The sequence below is a fragment of the Sceloporus occidentalis genome, unplaced genomic scaffold, assembly GCF_023333645.1.
Source record: "Sceloporus occidentalis isolate IW3139 unplaced genomic scaffold, rSceOcc1.0.p SCAF_7, whole genome shotgun sequence".
In the NCBI taxonomy this organism is placed as follows: domain Eukaryota; kingdom Metazoa; phylum Chordata; class Lepidosauria; order Squamata; family Phrynosomatidae; genus Sceloporus; species Sceloporus occidentalis.
The window spans coordinates 510,510-530,361 of NW_028316987.1; the positions used below are offsets into that span (position 1 = coordinate 510,510).

General features: G+C 44.0%; 1 protein-coding gene across 3 annotated transcripts in view; it reads left to right on the forward strand.

Annotated features, from left to right (window-relative positions):
- The first annotated feature begins 364 nt into the window (after window positions 1–364).
- Window positions 365–19,852, forward strand: part of LOC149308962 (synaptotagmin-C-like) — a 66,760-nt gene continuing 47,272 nt past the window's right edge. For 2 of the 3 annotated variants that reach the window (XM_089531511.1, XM_089531507.1), the window contains exon 1: window positions 365–517. The gene's annotated coding sequence lies outside the window, so the exon portion shown is untranslated. Of the gene's footprint in view, window positions 518–11,665; window positions 11,685–19,852 lie in introns of those variants that run through there. The other variant, XM_089531510.1, reaches the window with a different exon arrangement.

Consider the following 19,852-nt stretch of genomic DNA (forward strand, 5'->3'; position numbering starts at 1 on the left):
GATGTCACATGACGTTGCACAAAACTGACTGTCCAAGTGGTCACAAAGAAGCATTAATGTGCATCTTTTTATTTTGGGGATTTCAGTGGCAATGGTTTCCAATATCGCTTTATTTGTGTGGTTGCATGCGATAATCGTGCGCCCTTTCCGCCTCGTTTGCGGGATGCTTTAAATGCACTTTAATCTCTCTTTAATGCCGAAACCAGCCCCAGTGTGAGAAACTCCTAATACTGTAGTGATGCTCCTGAAGCAGCTCAGCAGCAGCAGCCTCCTTCCGCGGCCGCGCCTCCCTTTCTGGTACCCAAGACGAGCGCCCTCTGGCGGCGGCGCCCCGAACCGCAAGCTGACTCCCAGGGCAGCCAGTCGGGCGAAGGAGAGGAAGAAAGAGAGAGGGAAGGAAGGAAGGAGGGAAGAGAGGAAGGAGACGACATCCGCGGAGCCCAGCCACCCGCCAGCCCTCTTGCCCTTCTTGCAGCAGCAGCAGCAGCACCTCCCCAGCATCTCCCTTCTGCAGCAGGTACGGGAGGCTGGGACTCCCCAGGTGGGAGATGGGCTTTCCCCACTTGATGGAGGGATGGAGGAGGAGGGAAAGGTGGGGTGGCAGGGGGAGGGGAAGGAAAGAGATCCCCCCCCCCATAGAGAGAAGGGGGCGATGAGGGCTTGCAGGGGGGAGAAAAGGAGAGCCCCATGGAGAGAAGGAGAAAGGTGGGAGAGACAGGTTAGGAAGGGAGGATGGAAGGGGGGGTGCCAAGGCATGCCATGGAAATGGGGGGAGGGAAACTGGTAAGACAGTGGGCGAGGGGGGTGGCACAGGTGGGGATCAGGGCGAGGGAGGGAGTGGGGAGGGAGGGGTGCAGGGGATGGCTGGCTCTGCTGTGGCAGGAGAGGGCCAGGTGCTGGCAGTGGAGGGGGGAGAAGCCCATGCCATGCCATGCCAGGCTGCCTCTGCATCCAGGCTGGCGCTGGCTGGGCCCTTGCTGGGGGCGGAGGGAGGTGATGGGGCCCCCGGCGTCGCCCCCTTCTTCCTCCTGCTCCTGGCGCAGGCTGTCATTAGGAGGCGGTTGGCACGTCAGGGCACAGACAAGGGGCCAGCCTCCCCGGGGCGGCTGTTGGGCCAACACGCGGCTAATGGGATTAGCAGGGCAGCCTCTGCCAGCCTTCCCCCGGTGGAAGGGGGTGGGCAGGCAGCAAGGGCACAGCGGGGCTGCAAGAGGGCAAGAGGCGCTGCAATAAAGCAGGGAGAGGCGGGGGCAAGAGTGGGGTGCAATGGAGGTGCAATAGGGGAGGTAGAGGTACAATAGGTGCAGTAGGGGAGGTAGAACCAAGTGAAATGGGGGTACAATAGGGGCACAGTAGAGGAGATAGAGGCAGATGAAATGGGGGTACAATAGGGGTACAATAGGGGAAGTAGAGGCAGGTGAAATGGGGTGCTATAAGGGGTTACAATTGGAGAGGTAGAGGCAGGCAAAATAAGGGTACAATAGGGGCAGAGTAGGGGAGGTAGAGGCAGGTAAAAGTGTGGAGTACAAAAGAGGGTGAAATGGGGGAGGTAGAAGCATATGCAATAAGGGTGAAATAGTGGAAGTAGAGTTGGAAAGGCTTTGGGGGCCTGGGGGCAAGGCCAAGCAGAGGTACAGGGTGAGCAGAACAGGAGACAAGAAACACATTCTGTGTACTTTTGGAATCATGGAATCGTAGAATCCTAGAGTTAGAAGAGACCCCAAGGGCAATCCAGTCCAACCCCCTGCCATGCAGGAAGGCACACAGTCAAAGCATCCCTGAGAGATGGCTATCGAGATTGGACTGTATGTGTGCGTGAGTGTGTGTGTGTACATACACACACTCACATGTGCCTATGTGTACATGCATTCAAGAAAGGAAGGGGTGTACCTTGGAATGGTGGCCAGGGTGACCAGAAATGGACAACCTTTTGGAATTCCTCCTGGACAGCAGGCCGAAATGTAAGACATGTCCAGGAAAGGAGGATTTCTTATCCCGGACATGTCTTCCATTTCAGCTTTTTGTCTAGGAGGTTTTCCAAAAGGTCCTCCATTTCAAGAATGACTAAGAAGCATAAATTTAACTTTACATGAACATATTTATCTTTTATTTTGGAATGTCTTGCATTTTACTTGAATGTCCTACATATTGCGGTGCCTTGTCCTCCTTTGCAATTATGACATCCGGTCATCCAGATGGGGGCGTGCATATGTACTTATAAGAGCACTGTTTCTCACACACACAGTCTTGTACGGATGTGTGTAACACCATCCCACCTTGCACCGGGTTTGTGAACGCACCCAGAGTGTGACAGAACAGCTGTTTGCCTGGGTATAATAAATAGAATCCTAGTAACACCCCTCTCCTGTGCGCCACAGCATCTCAGTGCAGGCATAGCGAGGTGAGGAGTTAACACATGTTTTGTGTGCATGCGTGCATTAGTGTGTGTAGCTAAGTGAGCATGGTAAGCATGACAGGGTTCCAGAATGAAGGAAATATGGCCCTGGGATTGGGACCATTTTGTTCCCACAGTATTGTTACCTGCAGGGCAGGGAGGGCATGAAGGAAAATTTCACATATGTCAAATATTCTCCTTTTACTAAATTTCTACGAAGGAAATAGTCTATTACTTGATTGGGAGAGGGACATGTGTGCCCACTTTACGATACGTCTGCCACAATGGAACATCTACAGAGCCCACTAGATACGAATATTCCTAATCCGGTTGATATTCATGCTGCACACACATTTCTTACCTAGAAAAATAATGTTGTGTGAGAAGCTCATCACAGACTAATTTCCAATCATTATGGCCTTGTGTTCCCTCCTGCTGTTTGCAGTATTCTGCCTTGTATGCCCTGTGTACCATTACGGTGTGGGTGTGAACCACAAAGTGCAGTGGGCCCTTAGTATCCACTGGAGTTTAGTTCCAGGAACTCCTCTGGATACCAAAATCCGTAACACTCAAGTCCCATTAAATGCAGTGGCATAGTAAAATAGTGCCCCTTATATAAAATGGCAAAATCAAGGTTTGCTGTTTGGAATGTATATTTCTTTTGAATATTTTCAAGCCACGGATGGTGGACTCCATGGGTAAAGAATCCATAGCTATGGAGGATCGACTGTACGCTAGTTTCAGACAGGGCCAGCCCAAGACTGAAGTGCATGAAACAAAGCAGCAAAGGGCAACTTACTGATAAAATCATGGCTCAGTTGAGATATTTTGGCCCAGAAATCTCACAAAAACCTCTTCCCTTGCATGACTGTAAAAATGCAAGAGAAAATGTTTTTAAAACTATCAGTTTGCTGTTCTTTCATGACATCCCAGCCTTGCTCTGCCTGATGGCTCTAAGCAGAGTATTTGTTCTCTTGATCCTTCCTGCAACCTCAGACATGCCTAGGAAGGGCAGGCAGACCATTGCCTTATGTGGATGGTGCCACTTTTGAGGTTGTTGGATTTTTTTGAGGAACACAAGGCTTTTTAGGCCTATAGTGTAGAAAAGCCTCATTTATCAGTTTAAAACATTAGACTCCACTGAAAAAGGTAACATTTCCCATATTCCCAAACACGCTAGAGCCACAAAATTGTGTGACGAGGTAAAGCAGAAAATGGCCCCTGCCATCCTAAATTAAGGGGTATAGCATATTACAAACCCGAAGAAGGGCCAGTCCAAGACTTTTTGCTGCCAGAAGCCAAATTATTTTGGCACAAGAGGCAGAAAATCTCACAAATGCCTTTCCCCATCCTTCACAGTAAAATATAATCATAAGAATTTTATAAAAATGATCAAGTCTGTCCTGTAAAGCCCTAATTGGCGACCTAGAGCAACTCCTTACTGTCCTTCCCTCCCTCCCTTTCAATCTCATCAGCTTTTGGGTTTGTTTTATTTTTTAATTTTAGACTCAGGTTGGCAACTGTTTCCCTCCAGTTCCTTTTCAACTGCAGCTCCCACAGTCTCTCATATTGCCTATTTTGGCCATGGCAAACTGGAGCTGTAGAGCAAAAAATATTTGGAGGACCTCAGTTGTCCGTCTCTAGTTTAAATTGGTCTCTGTGCCAAGACAGTACTCTGAGCCCTCACTTGGTCCCACTAGGATCTGCTTCACCTCTCCCTAATCCCTTCTTCTCCTCAGGATCCCAGGAACCCTTTCTCTGAGCTAAAACCCAGCCTAAACATCCCTCCATCCTTCCCCCACCCCAGAATTCAGGAGTCAACCCATCTCTATACTTCAGTGCTTTTGGTCTCTATGGCTGCATCCACACTGCAGAAATAATCCAGTTTGACACCACTTTAATTGCCATGGCTCAGTACAATGGGATTTGTAGCTTGTTGTGGCACCAGAGCTCTCTGACAGAGAAGGCTAAATGTCTCACAAAATTACAGTCCCCAGAATTCCATAGCACTGAGCCAGGGTAGTTAAAGAGGTGTCAACAGTGAATTATTTCTGTAGTGTGGGTGCAGCCCTAGAATACCTAGAAATTCTGAATTAGCTCCAGTAAGTCATACTTAGAGGAGACCTATTGGTTTCAAAAGCTCTGCTCTAAGTATGGTGAATTTTGCATCCAGCCCTCAGTGTTTTGGAGGAACACGATATACCTTACTAAAGTTAGGTGGCACTGGTAAGTAATGGGAATAATGTGGGGAAAGATGTATGAGAGCCAACGTGGTGTAGTAGCTTGAGTGTTGGATTACGAGTCTGGAGACCAGACTTTTCAGTGACTTGAAGGCACACAGCAATGACAAATATATAGAGCATCCTTCCTCCATTCCTGTTGTGGCTGGACAGCCCCTTGTGCTCAGTGGGTCTTATTTGTGAGGCTGTGTTCCATTAGGAGTTGCAGGGAAGGTCTGTGGGATGGAGGTGGAATTCCTTGGTCTGGCAGCGACAAGGCTTCCTATCGACCCGACATGGCTGTGGATGCAACAGGGGTGGGTCATGTTACTCAGAGACGCTAACTCAGAAGAAAGCTGGCGGCAGACTTTGGAAGGAAAGAAGCGGGTAGTCTTGGTCATAGGGGACAGGATCCAGGCCTAGTAGATGGGAAGGAGAGCTGCTTGTAGGCTGGACTCCTGGGTTTATTGACGGAACAGTAGTGCGCTACTGTGTGAGACTGTATGCTCGGTATGTAATATTTTTAAGAGTTGGGGACTTTTGAGGTGGCCACTTTGCTTACTTCAAAACTTAGTAAACAAGCCATGCTCCTTTTGGGTTGCCTGAGCTGATTCTGTTGAGGGAGTGCTGCCTGGACTTCAATTAATTAGTTAATTAACTACATTCTTGTTGTTGCTGCGTGTCATTGAGTTGTTTCCAACTCTAAGGCAAAGCTGTCGTGGGGGGTTTTCTTGGCAAGTTTTGTTCAGAGGAGGTTTGTCATGGCTTCCTCCTGAGGCTGAGAGAACATGACTTCCCCAAGGCCACCCAGTGGGTTTCATGGCCAGGCTGGGAATCGAACCCTGGTCTCCAGAGTCATAGTCCAACACTCAAAGCTTTACACCACACTGGCTCCTATATCCAAGACTTAATATTACTGTAAAAACTTGTGTATAAGTCTAGAAATTTTAGTCAAAAGTTGACTCCAGAAAACCTGAGTTGACTTATCCATGAGTCAATGTAAGTAGTGTACTGTAATTCTTATTTTAAAAGGAACCATCCCCTGGTGAAAGGCAAGAGCATCATCTATTCCTAAGAGTACTGACCCCTCTCCATTATCCATTTGGCCTTTAGCATAAGCACAAACAATTATGCCTGCTGGAATTTTGTAAGTTCTTTTGCACTGGTTCCCTTTGCTTCATCTTTTAGATCCTTTCTTGCATGCTCATAAGTTTCACCCTCAAACGTATCCACAAATATCAAAATCCATCATTTTGGACCCAAAACCTGACCTCAACTTATACATGAAGTTGGCTTATAGTCAAGTATATATGGTACTTAATTCTTTGTATGGTGGTGAAAGCTGGACAGTGAAGAAAACTGTCAAGAACAAGATCAACTCTTCTGAAACATCAACTCCTCTGAAGCTGAAGGAGAGTTCAATCAATACCATCCAAGACTAATGAGTGGGTCTGAGAGCAAATCAAGCTTAACTCTCACTAGAAGCAAAGATGACTAAACTGAGGCCACTATATTTAGGACATATCATGAAATGACATGACCCATTGAAAAAAACAAGGCTTGGTAAAGTGGAAGGCAACAAAAAAAGAGGAAAACTGCACTACAAGTGGATTGGTTCAGTCAAGGAAGCTACAGTCATGAGTTTGCAAGATCTGAGCAGGGCTATTGATGACAGCAGCTCTTGGCGATCTCTTATTCATAGCATTGCCATAAGTCAGAGTTGACCTGATGGCAAATAACAACAAAAGAGAATGCCTTTCATAAAGCATGTGACAGCTGATAACCGTGTTATATTTCCTGTGTAATGAATAATATTACTTATTACTTTTGGGGCACAAAAATGATTTGGGGGAGCATTTTCAAATGTCAGGCTTTTCCTTACTTTCAGTGATCCATTTTCTTTTTTAAAAAGAGGAATGAAAAATTGCAAGTATGAGGGAAACTAAACAACAGTAGTGGTTCTCTTTCTGATTCTTGTTTCTTTGGGCAAAAATCCAGTGAATAGTGCACTGAAGTGGAGAAAGGAGTTACAAGTTGTCCATTCCCACTAATAAGTGTAGTAGGAGGCATTGAGGTCCTGTGCGCATTCGTACAATTTCTTCCGTCACTCTTTTTTCCCCCTTCAAAACAATTTGTCAGAAAGGAAGTGATGGAACCACTGTATAATTTGTTTGTTAGCTCTGGGAACCATCTCTCTGGAAGCAGCCTGAGTGCCCAAAGAAGTTAAAATACTTCCCAGTAGGCCTTTTCTGCCATTATACTTGATTTATATCCATTTGATTTATGTTGAAAGGAAAGACCTTGCCTTGAAGTACTTTTACCCTACCAAACTCCCTAAATATATTTTGGACAGCAATTCTCATGAGCCTCAGCTAAGTGATGAACGGTCATGGCAGTGGGAGACCAAAATGGTTGAAAGCCACCAGCTTGGGAAAAGTAGCTTTAAAGTTTCCTTTGTCATGTGTCTGTGTGTCTGTGTGTGTGTGTGTGCATACCCACACATTTCCAGGGTGGAAGTACCTTAGATATGATCATTTGTACCTGTGGGACTCCTAATGGTATTGTTGCTGCGATGTAGTGTTTCTCAAACTTTGGCTCTCCTGATCTTGTTGGACTTCGGTTCCCAGAAGCCTTTAGAATCCAGATATAAGTCTGGATTCTAAAGGTTCAAAATCTGGTGGGCCAAAGGTTAAGAACCAGTGGATTTGGGGGCATTTGAGTCTGTCTCAAGGTGTTCCTAGCCGTAGCAAATCAACTGAAAGTGTTTGGCCACAAGATGTCTTGATGTCTTCTAGCTCTTGTGTAACAGAAATTTCAGGAAACTTAAATTTGTAGGATTTGTAGAGCAATAGGATTGGCAAGAGGACCTAGTAATTGAAAATCCATAAGTTTATTTCCAGTTGTCGACAAAGGAAAACAATGAACTCACTGGAATTCAAGTTCCAAAAGCTGAGACCCCGAACAAGACAAAATGGCTCTTTTTATATTATTCAAGACAAAGAAGCTTCTTCAATACACCTGATTGGCTAATTACAATTTAAACATACAGAATTCTTACAATCAGAACAGAAATACATGCATACATTAAAACTGCATCATCACTCCTTACCCCCTCCTGTAGCCTTCCTCCTAACCTTGCTTCTGAATGTCAACTATGTGTCCTTATCTCAGTAGTTTATGTTATGTCTTTTTACTGGTGCCAGCTTCCATCCAGGTCAAGATGCACTCCTTATTCCTTTGCTCTAGTTTTTCTAAACTCCAAGCCTTTATTTCAAAAACCATCTCTCTGGCTGACAAAGGTGACTCCATCTTTCTATAGTTTTTTTATTTCAACAAGGAATATTTCCACCACACTTGTTGTTATTTGCTGTCAAATTGACATTGACTTATGGCAACTCTATGAATGAGAGATCTTCAAGAGCCCCCACCATCAATTGCTCAACTTAGGTCTTGCAAAGCCAGTGCCATGGCTTACTTGATCAAATCAGTCCACTTATTGTGCAGTCTACCCCTTTTCTTATTGCTTTCAATTTTACCAAGCATTATTGCCTTTTCCAGTAAGTCATCTCATCTCATATATCCAAACTGCAACAGCCTCAGTTTAATCATCTTTGCTTCTAAAGAGAGCTCAGGTTTAGACCTATTCATTTGTCTTTCAATGGCTTTAAAAGATAATAAGGAGCAGGGGGAAAGGACTTTTAAAAGCTATAGTGATAGGAACACACACACACACCACATCCCAAAAAGTGTATCACGGAATAGAGATGGAATGAATATTTGTTAATTTTTGTTTTATACTCAAAGAGAATTTTCTGAAATCTGGAAATCCCGGAGAGCGGCAGAAAAGATTCTTCACACTTTGGGAAGCTTTTCAGGGCTATTTGTGCAGAAATGCAAGTGTTTTTTCTGCATTTAAATAGTGTTTGTGCAGGGTACTTTGCACAGAATGCACAATCTCCTGGACAGAGAACACATGTTCTGCACAAATCCTATAATTTTATTGCACAGAAAAACCGTATATAGTTCTGTGCAAATACCCCCAAAGACTTCAGAAAGTGCAAACAGCAATTGAAAACTGTTCTTAGCAGGAAGCAAACCAGAAATATTTCTGCATATGGGGATAAAATAAGCAAAGGTTTCCAACACTGTCACATAATACTAGTTGATGGGGGCAAGAGCACAGGAGATCTATCCCCCCCCCCCATTTCTGCTTGAGGGTTTTGGGAAGCCAAAGTGGCATAGTGATTAAAATGTTGGGTTGGGATTTGGGAGATCAAAGTTCTAGTCCCCAATAAAGCAAGAACGTTGAGTGACTTTGACTCTCAGCTGTGTATACCACTTTGAATTCGTTAGAAGAAAGGAAGGATGTAAGAGATGATCATCATCATCCTTCATCTGATGGGGCACAGTCATTTGATTGGCTATTTCTGAGAATTTGTGGAGGGAAAGAAACATTAGGTGGACCACTTAGGAGTACTCTAATGGGTTCTTTAGGACAGCCAACTACTGTTCTTGGTTCTCTGGTCATGGAAATAGAGGACTGTGGGAAGATTGGGAGGTGGGGTAGGAAAGAGAATTGAGCATGAAGACTATGATCTAGTGAAGCAGGGCAAGAATTGTTGAAAATGTAGACCCCACTTTGCAACCTTTAGAATGAGAGGGGCAGGATTCTCAAGAGGAAGTGTTTGGTCACATTGGTAAGATGGTGCACCATACACTCCAGGTTCTTTCCAAGTGTGTGATTTTGTGGGGAGCAACCTGTTAAATCAGAACAAACCAGTGTAGGGGGGAGTGATTAGACCGAGGTGCCACAAACAGTATTGTGGTGGAGCTGAGTCCTGTGGGGTCAAAGGATGAGACTTTTTGACTGGCAGGAAAAATGAAATAAGTTAACCTTCCTCCAACAAGCTTCCATGTCCCCTTTGCAAATTGTGTAGCAGCTAGACTGGGGTAGGGGAGCTGGCTTGGTTCTGAATAAGCAATTACGATCCATTAGCTTTACAGAAGACCAAGTGGAGATGCAAAATGCTAGAAAAGGTTTGCCAGTATTGATTAACAAAGCTGATTTTGGGGAGGCATGGTCTCTGTGGCTGTAGGGACTTTCGTGATGAATGATTATATATCAGAATTGACCCATGGGTGCAAGAAACTCATTGTTGGGGAAGCAGGGGCAAATACTCTCCCTTATTTGCTTCCATCTTGTCCACCTGTCTTTCGTTTGCATGTGAGCAGATGGTAGCCGATTCCTGCAGGCGATGCGCTGGCCACTGTTCACCTGCCCATTGCCTCATTAGCACGATTGTGTCTCTATTACAATACAAGAGACACCCTGCTTTCCTTCCATCTCCCCTCCCCGGCAAGAAATATAGATCATGAAGGAGAGGCCTGTCTGGAAATTCAAGAGCCCTGAATTAGTCGAGTCCCCTTAATACAACATGGGTCCCCATGCTCCTGGCACTCAGCCGCCATTAGCATGGGCAGCTGTGAAGCTAAATGAGAATGCCAGCCTTCATGTTTTCACTGTCTCCCTCCTCTCAAATGCAAGGCCTTTGGGGCAGGGAATCCAACCCTTTGTGGGGGGAAATGAATGTGCTGTTCCTAGCACACAGTTGTAGCCAGAGACCTGTGAAATGTTAAGCATTATTCCATCCTCCCTTCTCTACTGGCTGTGTGGGAGAAACCGGGCTCCTTCTTTTCATGTGTAAATTGGAAAGCTATTGAGTTTGGTTTCCATCAATTCCCTCCTCCTTTTCCTGCCTCCCCAGGCCTTGGAGACCTTGGCAGGGCAGTAGCAGGGAGATATTATTTTGGTTGTGTGGGTGTGCATGCTCTGCTCTTTCCTCCAGCATGGCGGTGACACTAACCAGCTCACACAACCACCTTCCAGGAGGTTCCCCTTGAAATCTCCCCATTCTCTTGTTCTGCCTCCTCATCTCCCTTAAACACACACCCAGCCCAGTGACTCACTGCATGCGGGGGTGGAGGATGGCGAGTGATTGAAGCGTTGTTGGCTCATTGCGGGAGCCGGAGAGAGAACTGAAATCCCAGTGTTTCCCCCCTTCCCTTGCGTACACATCACACATACACACCTTTATAGACCTGGCTTGTTTCCTTCTGTATAGTCTCCAGCTAGTCTGCTGGGAAGCAGCAGCAGCAGGCAAACTTGTGACAAGTGTACCACAGGTGTGTGTGCCTGAAGATTTCAATTTTGGGGGGAAATGTACACAGATGACCCCACCGCCTGTCTATGCTTCCAACCCATCCACCATTAGTATCTTTACAGGAGAGGTTGAGTGTTTACAGAAGGGTGTGTGACACTTCCCTGGGTTCATTGTGTCTTCGCAGCAGGTGAGACTCAGTCTCTCCTTCTGTCATTCAAGGAGGTGATCTGTACAAATGTCATGAGAACAAAGTGGCTGTCCAGGCAGATTTCTTTTGATGTGCCATCGAGCACAGATCTGAGAGTGAAGCAGTTATCTCCGGTTTCTTGGAGTGTGCCCTGTTTGTGGCAGAACATTTCTGCAGAACCCAGAGAAGCATTTTTCGGGGGATAGAACAACTCCCACAAGCCACCAGCCAGCATGGCCTGAGGGATTCTGGGAGCTGTTGTCCACAAAACAGGAACATATCCAAGCTTTGGTTCCAAGTGCGTTTTGGTTTTCCCAGAAAGCTTTTTAGTGATGTCCCAAGCAAGTTGTGTTACTAATGGTATTGAGTCAAGTTGTATTATGGCTATGTGTATCTTTCAGTATGGTGTAGTGGCTTGAGTACTCAACTACGACTCTGGAAACAGGATTGGAATCCCTGCTTGGCCATGAAACCTATTGGGTGACCCACCTGTGCCAGTCACACTCTCTCAGCTTCAGAGAATGGCAATGGCAAACCACGTCTGAACAAATCTCGCCAGGATAACCTCACAACAGGTTCCTCATAAGTTGGAAATGACTTGAAGGCACACAGTAACAACAACAACAACAACAATTTCTTTCAAGTCAAGTATGTACCTGCACGTTGTTTGTCGACTTACGGCAGGTTTCATCAGGTTTTCTGAGCCACAAAATTCTCAAGAGGTGATTTGCTTTTGCCTTTCTTTGAAATTTAGCCCACAGCACCTCATATTCCCCGGCCATCACTCTTCCAAGTACTGACCAGGACTGTCCCTGTTCATTTTCTAATATCAGACAGGGTCTGGTACCTTCAGGGTATTTAAGTACGTGTATGAATTTATATTGTGCTTTTAAGATACTGTCCAGCAAATGAACCTAGTGTGTAAATGTGAGAAAATGCACAACAGCTTCATTATGATGGGTGCATAGTGCATAGGATCAGCTACTGGGGGTAAGCAATAGGTCAGGAGTAGGCAACTGCAGAGGAAGCAGGGGGCATTCCTCCCCTTACATCCCCTGGGTAGGCTGCACCACTGCATTTCAGCACACCAAAAGTGGCATTGTCTTATGTCCGGCTGCCATTTTATCCAATTTTCAACAGTTTTCAGGCTGGTTCTTGGGCAAAAAAATTGTGAAAAAAATTGGCATTTAAAAAAAATTGGTCAGGGGGCTTCAGGGGCCACATTTCTTAGTCCAAAGGGCTGCATTTTGCCTGCTCTTAAAATAGGTGATGATAATTCGTTCCATGCAGGGTCAGTCTAACCATTAGTGTAATGAGGCATCACCATACAGTTAGGATGAAACCCATGTTCTAGTTCCCCATTGCACCACTAAACCGCCAGGACTAGTAATATTCTCTCCTTCTCTGACTTTCTGCCTGACCTACCTCAGAGGTTTGTTGTGAGAATAAGGTAGGGAAGAGGAGAGTCATTTATGTATGCTTTCTTGAGCTCACTGGAGGAAAAATGGGATACAAATATATCAAATAATAATGCACCTCAAGCAGCAGACTATTTGGAGGCCATGAAAGGGCAGGGAATCGTTAGTTATTTAATAGTGCTTATTGTATTTTTAACTGCAGTGAGAGGCGCATGTGAGATTTTCTGCCTGAAGTACCAAAATAATTTGACTTGCCTTGAAATGACTCATTTTGACTTGGTGATGGGGCAGTGCAATTTTACTATTCTGCCTCAGGCAGCAAAATATCTTGGGATGGCTGTGCCTCTGCATGCTGCTTTTGAGCTCATGGAGACCTCTGGTCAGCTGCTGCTGGAAACTGAACACATAGTTTAGCTTTCCACATCTTGGCATTCCCTAGAGGTGTTGGACTACAGGTCCCATCATCACAAGGAAGCTAGGTACTTTCCATTGGAGATTTCTTAGTGCTACCATGCCATAGTTTTTATATACCTATTCCATCTTTTTCTTAGATCCACTTCTTCCCAATGAGAGAAGTAGCATTGGTAAGAACACAGGAACAATATTAATGGAAGAGGATGATTTCTGAATTGCTTCCCTCCTATTCCATATTTGAAGGCTGGGACAAATTGCAGGAGCCTGGTCTGGAAGTACCCTGACTTGGAGGACAGTTAGTTTAACTCTGTGGACTTGAGTCTAGTCCAAGTGGTGTTTTTTTGTGTTCTAAGGAAGGGTGTTGAAAAATACCTCAACAGTGGGGTGAGTAGATGTTGTGCGGTGGAGAGGCATGTCTCTGTGCTTTTGTGCATCCATGCACATTCAGACAGTGCATGTATGTAGTCAGGCTATCCTTGTCATAAGTATATGTGGTGAAGAACTGGAGAACAGTCCTTTTTTTGGACCACAACTCCCTAAATCCTCCACCCATCATGGCCATGCAGTTGTAGAAGCCCTGGTGGTGCAGTGGTTAAATGCTAGTACTGCAGCCACAAGGTTATGAGTTCGATCCCAGGGCTCCAAGGTTGACTCAGCCTTCCATCCTTTCATAGGTTGGTAAAATGAGTACCCAGCTTGTAGGAGACAATTGGCTTACAGATTGTAAACCACTAAGAGTACTGAGTTCACTGATAAGCAGTATAGAAATGTAAATATATCGCTATATTGTAGTCCAAACAAGGGATTTTTCTAAGCTCTGCTGTGGTGGTCAATAATATTTCTGACTGAGGCAATGGAGAAGATAGGGCCCTTGTCTGCAGACTGGCAGCTGAATTTTGCTTTGATACTGATGTCAGGAAAGCAACCTCTATGCCAGTCCCTATATCTTCCTCACATGGATGTTGTTAGGACAAGGAGAGTCAATTGAAGAAGGGTGTTCATAAGTTGGAGCATGTCCAGAGGACAGCGACCAAAATGGTGAAAGGTCTGGAAACCATATCCTATGAGGAGTGGCTTAAGGAGCTGGATATGTTCAGCATGGATAAGAGAAGGTTAAGGAGTGACATTTTAGCCATGTTTAAATATTTGAAGGGATGTCATATTGGAGATGGAACAAGCTTTTTTTCTGAATGGATTGTTTTCTGATGCTCTAGAGATTAGGACACAGAGAAATGGATACAAGCTACAGGAAGCGAGATTCCTCCTAAATATTAGGAAGAATTTCCTGATGGTAAACGCTGTTTGATGGTGGAACACACTGCCTCAGAGAGTGGTGGACTCTCCTTCTTTGAAGGTTTTTAAACAGAGGCTGGATGGCCATCTGTCAGGAGTCCTTTGATTGGGTCTTCCTGCATGGCAGGGGGTTGGATTGGATGGCCTTTGTGGTCTCTTCCATCTCTCTGATTCTATGATTCTATGTACACTACCTGAAGCTCCTTGCAGAAGGCAGAATATATATGCAACAGATAAATAGATTCACTGGAATAATTTACATATCCAAATATAACCAGCCTCAGTTATTTCAGATCAGGAATTGGTTCCAAGAGACTAATTTAAACCTAACATTTGCTATTTTTAAACATTTGGGAATTGGTGGAGACCCTTCCTGATCTACTACAAATCTACCAGTTGATTCCATTCTACCATCTGCTGACCTCTGCTGCTATAAATATGACTAAATCTGAATCACAGTTTGGAGCAGTTACATTTTATACTACCAGCTGGGATTTTGTGAGTGTTGTAGTCCAAAAAAGTGACTTTGCCTGTGTTCTCTCCTTTATATATCTGCATAAACTGCCGTGCATGTCTTCCTGTTGAGTGCCACAATGTCAAGGTTATGCATGTTTTTCAGGTATGTGGAAGGTGCTATAACAGGATGTTGTAGTGTACAATCAACACCCATGTTCTGATGCTGAAATCTTGGATTTTTGAAATCTAGGTTCAATTTCCTGCTAAACTGGAAGGGTTCACTGGATAGCTTTACAGAAGAAGCACTTTCTTGGCCTCATTTCCTTGTCTCTGAATGGGGAATATCAGCAGTCTTTGTTAGGTATCTCCTGTGAAGAATGAACAAGATAAATATTGCAGGGGATCAGGGAAGAAACATATTGCCTGTCAACAGTAGTTTCAAATCCTTGATTATAATCACAATGACTAGAAAATGACAAGATATCCAACTGCCAAATCTCACAATAAAAAAAGGAAAGAATATGGAAATTTACCAGAGTAAAGAACAATTCCTATTCTGCCTACTATTAGAATGATACAGTACTTAACAATGTTTTAAAATATTGTTGTGCTTGATATGGTAATTTATTTACCTTTTAACTTATTAATCGTTGGGGTTGTTTTAGATGTACCCTGTTTTAATTCATGTTGCGAGATGCCTTGCTCTCCGTGGCAGGACAAGGGCAGGATATTAATTAAGTAATCAGTTGAACAATAAAGTAAGTAATCAAACAATTAATTAATTAAATGCCTTTCTTGAAGCAGTAAGGCCCAGAAAAATAGTTGCTTTCATCTGTTGTAATGTAATAGTTGAGTGATAGTTACAGTCCCTCAACCCAATGCCTTTTGTGGTACTTTAAGGTTATCTCCCAGCATTCCTTCCCACTGACTGCTGGTATTTTCAGTCTAACAACATATCAGGGCCAATCATTCCCATCCTCTATTTAGAGACTTAAGAGTGCAACTCACTTACCTCAGATTAAGATCCATTAAACTCTGTCTGTCTGCCTGCCTGCTTGCTAGAATGACTGGAATAATGAGCAGAATGTGCATAGCTTTCTTGGAACCAAAACACACTGCAGAAATAATCTAGTTTGGGACCGCTTTAACTGCCCTGGCTCAGTGCTAGGAAATCCTGGGAATTCTACTTTATTGTGGCACCAGATCTCTCTGACAGAGAAGGCTAAATGTCTCACAAAACTACAGTTCACAGAATTCCCTAGCATTAAACCAGGGTAGTTAAAGTGTTGTCAAACTGGATTATTTCTGCTGTGTGTTTTGGACCTTGGTCATCCTTTTCCCACTATTGCAGACCACTTAACACTTAACACGGCAGTCTTATAACATGTCTACTCAGAGGTAAATCCCATTAAGCTCATTGAACCTATTTACTCCAATGTAACTATTGTAGGATCACATCATATGAACAATTTTCAAAAGTAATTTGTTCACATTGGCCTGATTTACTCCTTAAAATGTGCATTCCATTCTCATCAACCTCAGACTTGGCATATTTGTTCAGTTTGAGTGTGTCATTTTTTAAAATATGTGCATGTATCCAACTCCTCTTGTTTTTTGTAAGCTGCTTTGTGGGGATATCTCTCTGAAAAGCAAGCTATCAATCTACCGGATTGATTGGTCAGTCCTAAGCAATGGTAAAGTGGTAAATTAAGAAGTTTACACACTAATGGTGACAGTCGTCCCAATGACTCCAAGGAAAGTTCACTACTGCCTTGAACCAAGGCAGTACTTGCAATTTTCATCTCTACCAGGAGTTGGTCTTTTGTAGAGCTAATGGATCTTCATCACCTATCATGATATTGACATCACAATACCTTAGTGACAAGGATAGTTCACAACAATATACAGCTGCTGGGAAAATCCATATCCTCCTAAATTATACTGTGGATTTCAGTTTAACTCAGAGGGACTGGAGAGTTTAAGAGGAGTGGCATGTGACACCAGCATCCCTGCTAAGTGCTAATAGCAAGTCCCAACATGTTAACTCTGCAAGCCTTGACCTCACTACACCATTGCTTCTGAGCAGACATGTTATACTACATTATACTTCAATGATGAGTGTTTATAAGTGGAACCTCCTCCATCAGATTCTGTGTCTCTTGCCTATGGAAGTCTGCCATTAATGAAAAGGCTACAGTCCTATAAACCAGAGTGGGCAACTTGTGACTAACCAGAGACTGTAGGACTGCACTGCCATCATCAATCACTGTAGGTTACAGCAGCTATGTACAATGGGAATTGCAGTTTAGGAACATCCAGGAGATGACACTTTGCCCATTGTGGACATTTCTATGGGATTAGGTCTCCCTGACCACTGTGAGACTTGCAACAGAGCAGACATACACAGGGATCTCTCAGCAAAAGCATCCATTTTCAGACACTACATCACTCTCTCTTATCTAATAGAAATCAGTGTTCCTCCTATTTGTCTTCTTTTGCTGAAATGTAAGAATAAACATACCAGAAATATCAGGCACATTATCTTACTAGCAAGTTCCCAAATAACTTTCATGGCCCATAGCCAAGCCAAGCCAAGAGCCATCAATATGACTTGAGAAATGCTTTCTCTGCCATATTGGATCAATATCCTGTATATGCCGAGAAGAGATGATGACGATGACCACAATTATTATCATCATATGCTTTCTAAAATTGGATTTAAATGGCCCACAGACAAAGAGTCTTCAAATAGGTTTGAAGTTTGTTGCTGTTGTTGTTATTGTTGTGTGGCTTCAAATCTTTTCCAACTTACGGCGACCCCAAGGCAAACCTATCATGGGGTTTTCTTGGCAAGATTTGTTCAGAAGAGGTTTGCCATTGCAAACTGCCCAAGGTCACCTAGTGGGTTTTCATGGCCAATCTGGGAACTGAACCCTGGTCTCCAGAGTCGTAGTCCGACGCTCAAACCACTATGCCATGATGCAGAGTAGTCCAAAAAAAGGAACTTCATCAGGCTTTGGACAAAAGGCAGTCCTTCATGTAAATGCTCCCAAGTTGTTTATACGGCATGTTTTTCATTATATTTCCAAGAGAAGAGTATGTCTTTGACCATGTGCAGGGTTGTATTTCCTTCTCACAGAGTCACCACTTCGGCTTATTTTCACGATTACATTCACATCAAAAACAGTGATACTACATATCAAGAGAAACTACTTGCCATCCATAATAATTTCTTCCTTCCCCTGCTCCCTTCCTCTAAATTTTAAGAGATTATCCTATGCTGAAGTCTAAACATTTGTTTTGTTTTGATATTTATTATGGCCTTCCTCAAAAGTGTTTGTTGTACAGTAACCTCCAGTGTTCCTCAGTTTTGACTATGAAGTTTATCACATGAAGGAGATCAGGAGTTTATCCCGTGAATATCCCAGAAAAATCACGTCATTATGCGTAACAATTTCCCACAACATCACACAAAACCAGTCATTAAATTGGTCACAAACCAGCATTAATGTGCATCTTTTTATTTTGGGGATTTCAGCAACAATGCATTTACGGTATCACTTTATTTGCACAATTGCATATGATAATCATTTGCGCAATTACTCGCCATTTCCACTTAATTTTCAGGATGCTTTAAATGTTCTTTAATCTCTCTTTAATGCCGAAATAAGCCCCAGTGTGATAAACACTTATGCCAGCTATGGCTGATGGGAGTTGCATTCTAACAATATCAGGAGGGCTGGATTTTGTGTAAGCTGGTTTAGAGTGGTGTATGTGGTTCTTCTTCCCCCCGTCTCCTTACAACGTCCCTGTCAGGTTGTCTGAGGCTGAAATCACACTACAGAAACAATCAAGTTTGACATCACTTTAACCCCCATGACTCAGTGCTATGAAATTCTGGGAACTGTAGTTGGGTGAGACATTTAGTCTTCTCTGCCAGAACGCTGTGGTGACAGAACAAACTACAAATCCCAGAATTCCATAGCATGGATCCATGGCAGTTAAAGGGGTGTCAGACTGGATTATTTCTGCGCTGTGGATGCAGCCTAGGTTCCAGAGTCACACACTTGATCAGTTTTGTGGCTGAACAGGGAATTTAAACCCAGGTCCCTATGTGTATGTCTAACTGCCAGAACACACTGGCTCTCCACTGATAGCTCTCATACCTCTGACTCATAGCCTAAGGGCATGACTTCTAAGACAGGGGACTTGTTTAAAAGGCAGACTTGAGCCCAGCAGTCCTATCTTCATAGAAAATTAAGCGCTCCTGCTCACACAAGCATGCTAGAATTAATTTTCCCCCCTGTAAGCATCTTTGGATAGTCAGTGTGGTGGCACAAATGCGCTTTGGTGTTCTCTCGGTTAGTGCGACATATTGATGCCCATGTGTGAGATATGGGAAGCTGTCATAGATGAGTGAGACTCTATGTCCAGTTAACTCAGGAGTGGCTGCTTTATTGAGCAAGGGCTCAGATAGAGGAAGTCTTTCTGACCCTTGTACCAGGAGACACCAGGAACCAAACCTGGGCCTTTAGAATGCATAAATGGTGCAGCTGAGCTACATGATTCCCTCTCCATTACTGAAGGCCTGGCCTAGAACATATGTTAAGGAAATTTGAATGGAGAAAAAAGACTGCTTGCATTGGCTGCCACTGGGATGGATTTTTTGAACCATGCCTCACTATGTTTTGGAAATAAATAGAAAGATTCCCCCACCCACCCACACCCCAGCTGAAAAAGATCTCACATATTGAAACGTGCCCATGATAAAGAACAAACCATGCCGCTCTTTTCTTTATATGCTCCCAAATCACTGTCCCTCAAACAACTGCTCCTCCTCCTTTTCCCACCCAACAAACAATATGGCAAAGTATTTGTCAATACTTGTCAAATGGTTGATCGCGGGCCCCGCATTTGAGTCTCCAAATGGATGGTTCACATGGGAAGTATTTTAAATCCAAATGGGTGGTTCACGTGACCAATATTTAAAAATGTTAAACAGGATAGAGAAATAAATAAAGAGAGTGAAGGGAGCCCTGAGTAACATTACCTATGCTCTCTGGTCCCCTGGAGGTGGATGTTGTTGTGTGCCTTCATGTTTTCCCCAATTTATGGAGATCCTCTCATGGAGTTTGCTTGGCAAAATTTGTTCAGAGGAGGTTTGTCATTGGCTTCCCCTGAGACTGAGAGCATGTGACTTGCCCAAGGTCACCCAGTGGGTTTCATTGCCGAGCCATGGGACTCGAGTTGAACTCTATGCTCCAGAGTCGTAGTCCAACTACATATGCCACACTGCTCCCCTGGAGTTA